The sequence below is a fragment of the Mandrillus leucophaeus genome, unplaced genomic scaffold (assembly GCF_000951045.1).
Source record: "Mandrillus leucophaeus isolate KB7577 unplaced genomic scaffold, Mleu.le_1.0 Scaffold165, whole genome shotgun sequence".
Taxonomy (NCBI): domain Eukaryota; kingdom Metazoa; phylum Chordata; class Mammalia; order Primates; family Cercopithecidae; genus Mandrillus; species Mandrillus leucophaeus.
In genome coordinates, this window is record NW_012101643.1 from 3,244,593 (window position 1) to 3,248,857 (window position 4,265).

General features: G+C 52.1%; 1 pseudogene; it reads right to left on the reverse strand.

Annotated features, from left to right (window-relative positions):
• Nucleotides 1-2,582: 2,582 nt before the first annotated feature.
• Nucleotides 2,583-4,265, reverse strand: part of LOC105536899 — an 8,717-nt pseudogene continuing 7,034 nt past the window's right edge.

Sequence of the window (4,265 nt, forward strand, 5' to 3'; positions counted from 1 at the left end):
CAGCCTTCACTGACATTCTGATTAGCAAGCTGGTTTTCCCCTACCCCTGCCTTCCAACATGGCGTCCACTCTCTAACCCTCCCACCACCTACCCATTTTCCTTTGAATTAGACGGATGCTTAATAACTTCTCTAGGATATGGTTAGTGACAAGAGAAATAACGCCCTTCGGATGGAATTGGCCACACCCTGAAATTATCTAAGTCAGTAACATTTAGCAAACACTTATAAAATTCCTCTGATGTGCCTAACGTTTCATGAAATGGTGGATGTACAAATATTAATGTGATACGCCCCCACCCTCAGGAGGTGCTCAGCTCAGTGGGGAATGTGGACACACAGGTGGGTTGTCTGGGGCAGAGTCTGTGCACTGAGCTGAAGGCATGCCACGCCATCCGCTGAAGTTGTCCCGTTTAGAAACATCTGTGGTTTCACATTGCTCTGAATGACACGTGATGTGGAAAGAACTGGCTGTAAGGCATACAGCAGGAAAGCAGATTGCGCAGCTTGGATGGCACAATTCTATCAGGACGGGGCACCAAGGCCTGTCCTGTGTGATCGTTTCTATAGAAACAACAATAATGACACCTAGCACCTCTTTCACTCCCACAGATAATCAGTGCCCAAAGCCCATCCTTTCTCTGCCCTCCTTCAGTCCCTTGTAGGTGCTGTGCTCCCTCCTGCCCCAGGGCCTTTGCACAGGCCACGTCCTACCCAGAACCTACTTCCTGACCTCTTTGACTGGATATGTCTTTCTCAAGTTACAGATCTTGGCTCAAATATCACTTCCCCAAATGATGTGGAGGAATATATATATCAATATATCTTTTGTGTTCCCCCAAAAGATATACTGAAGTCCCAACCCCTGCCCCCACCATAGCTGTGAAACTGACCTTATTTGGAAATGGGGTCTCTGCAGATATAATCTAGTTAAGATGAGGTCATGTTGGAGTAGGAACCCTACATCCAATGACTGGAGTTCTTACAAAGGAAAGAGATGTCTGGACACAGACAGAGGGGAGAAGTTCATGTGACAGCAAAGGCAGAGACTGGAGTGATGCATCTACCACCAAGGAATCCCAAGGTCTGCCAGCAATGCCAGATGCTGGGAGAGGGCCAGGAAGAGCCTCCCCCAGAGCCTCCAGAGGGTGCACGGCCCTGCCTAACCTCAATCTCGATCTTCTAGCCTCCAGAACTGTGAGAATAAAATCCTATTGTTTCAAGCCCCTCAGTTTGTGGTACTTTGTCATGACAGTGCTGGGAAACTAACACACAAAGCAAGACTTTCTCCACCTCCCCAATTAGAACATGGGGTTCCCCTCCGAAACACTTGCTATGGTTGTATTTATATATTCATGTGTCATTTAACTACCATCTATCTCCCCGACCAGGCTATCAGCTCCATGAAGGCAGCATCTTACCCTCCCCAGGGCCTGGTGTGTAAGGTCGGAATAGTTCCTGAATGAACACGTGGCTCACGGGGCAGGTATCCCCGCCCGGCCACGTGCTAACATGCCGGCGACACAGGAGGGGACCGGATGAGAATTTCAGAGTCTGGTGCCTCCATCCACTCGTGGTGCCTCCATCCACTCCACTATGGGACTGCTTTGGTAACACGACTTTGCAAGCAATGCTTCATTTAATCCTCATAACTTAACCCACTGACCCCAGCATTATTCCTACTGTATGATACAGAAATTAAGGGTCGCCAGAAGTTATGATACCAGTGAATGGCAAAGGCAGAGCTCGAGTTTAGATGTGTGGGACTCCACAGCATATGGTACAAACATCAAGCACCTTCCAGAACTCTTGCTCCGTTCTGTTGGCTAGGCCAGGTCCTACGCTGCAGGGTAACTGCGTGTGGTTAAACTTGTCATTCAAATTTGCAAAGGCAGTGTGCAGGTGGGATCATCCCTGGACCGGCTGCCTCATTTGCTCAACGCTCTGCATCTGGGGTGTGGAGCCCTCTAGGTAGTAAAACCCTTCATATCAATTGCCTGCTTAAATCCCGCTGCTCTGGAGGTAGAATACCCACGGTGCCGTGCCCACTGCTGACATCTCTACTGCTCTCACCCCACATGTTCACCTCACAGCATACCCTGGACCCTATTCTAGCCACAGGGTGTTATGTGTGATCCCCCAAAGAGCTGCCCTCGACACCTCCCCACAGCAGCTTGCTGAATCTGCCTTTTTTTTTTTTTTTTTTTTTTTGGATTCTTGTTTTCCTTGCAAGAACAAAAGGTTCTCTCGAATCCTTCAGCCACCAATGAAATGATCAGGCAGGAGAAAAACTTTACATGGGAGTCTTGTCAATAAAAATAAACAGTTGCATGGAGCTGCTTAAGATCTGAACCAAACACTAAAAATAGAAAGACGGGGCTAAAAAGTTATTTTAAGAACCCCCCCAACCACCGTCACTCTGCAGGCTGAGCAGGGGAGCAGGAAGCATGTCTGGTCACACCGCCTTGGAATCAGAGCCCATGGCTGGATGGATTGGATCGGCTGATGGCGTGTGTGGAGCTGAACTTGAACATGACGCCAGCGCTGGGGGGTGGGGCTGGGGTGTGGTGGGAGGCGCCGCCCTCACTGCTGCAGCTCCTTCATTCTGTTGAGGGCACTGCCGGCGTGGAACCACTTGATCTGCATATCGTCGAAGGTGTGGTTCAGGTGGATGGTCTCCTGGGTTCCATCAGGGTGCTTGATAACGCACTTCAGGGGCTTGCCAGGGGCGAAGTCCTTCAGGCCCTGAATGGTCAGCTTGTCCACAGGGTGAACCTTGTTTAGTCGGCTGGGTCAGTGAAGGTCGGGGGCAGCTGCCCCTGCTTCTTCAGGTTGTTCTCGTGGATCCTGGCAAAGCTCTTGGTGATGATGGCCGGGCCCCAGAGATGGTGAAGCTCTAGCGTTGCATGCATGCTCCCGGTTCGAGCTCTCGCCATAGTTCTTGTCCCTGATCACCACTCACCCGATGCCATGTTTCTTGCAGTAGCGGGCAGTGTCAGGGACGGGACCAAACTCCTGGGTGACGGCACTGCACAAGGAGTTGGCCTGGCTGTTTTCAGTGTTGACGGCACCAATGAGCAGGTTGTTGGAGATGTTGTCCAAGTGCCCACAAAACTTGAGCCAGGGGTCAGCAGGTGACATGTGGTCAGTAGTACACTTCCCTTTGACCTTGATGAGGATCTGCAGGTCCTCCAGGTCCTTGCCATCCCACCTGTCAAAAGGCTCCAGAAGCTGCAGGTGCTGGCTGGTGGGGCTCACATCCACGTGCTATCCACTGCTGTTCTTGTGGGGGTGCTGGTAGGTGTCCTGCCCGGGGTCAAACTCCGCTTGGGGAAGCTCATCTGCATCCGGAGCCTCCAGCTTGAACTTCTTCCCATCCTTGCCCAGCAGGTAGTCAGTCTCTGGGTTGAACTTGAGGGTTCCCGCAATGGCCAGGACTGTGACAATCTCTGGGGACGTGACGAAGGCATGGGTCTCGGGGTTCGTGTCACTGTGGCCTGTGAAGTTCCTGTTGTAGGAGGTGACGATTGTGTTCTTCTTCCCCTTCTGGATGTCCTTCCTGCCCCAGTGGCCAATGCAGGGGCCACAAGCATTGGCCGGGACGACAGTGAACTGGGACTTGCACTTGAGGTCATGCGCCAGTGCCTGCTTGGCCACAGCTGCTGAGCGCTCCAGATCTTCATAGCTTGAATTGTTGCAGCTACCAATCAGACCCACTTGGAGGTCCAGAGGCCATTCTTCCTTCTCTGCCACCTTGCCCACTTCAGCCACAGGGCGAGCCTGGTCAGGGGTGAAAGGCCCATTGATGTGCGGCTTCAGCTCACTGAGGTTAATTTCAATTAGTTGGTCATAATGGCAGCCAGGGTCAGGCGCCCAGTGATCCTTGGAGTCATCAGCTAGATTGACAATGTCTGCCCGGCTGGTCTTGCTTAGGTACTTCTTCATCCTGTGGTTGTAAGGGAACACGGAAGTGGTGGCCCCAATTTCTGCACCTATGTTGCAGATTGTCACCATGCCAGCACAGGAGACGGAGTCTACGCCAGGCCTGTGGTATTCCATGATTGCACCTGTGCCACCTTTCACCATGAGGATGCCTGCCACCTTCAGGATCACATCTTTGGGTGAGGTCCAACTGAAGAGGGAGCCCGTTAGCTTCATGCCAATCACCTTGGGGCACTTCAGCTCCCAGGGGATCCCAGTCATGATCTCCACAGCATCGGCACCCCCAACTCCAATGCAGATGCCCCCCAGGCTGCCACCATTCGG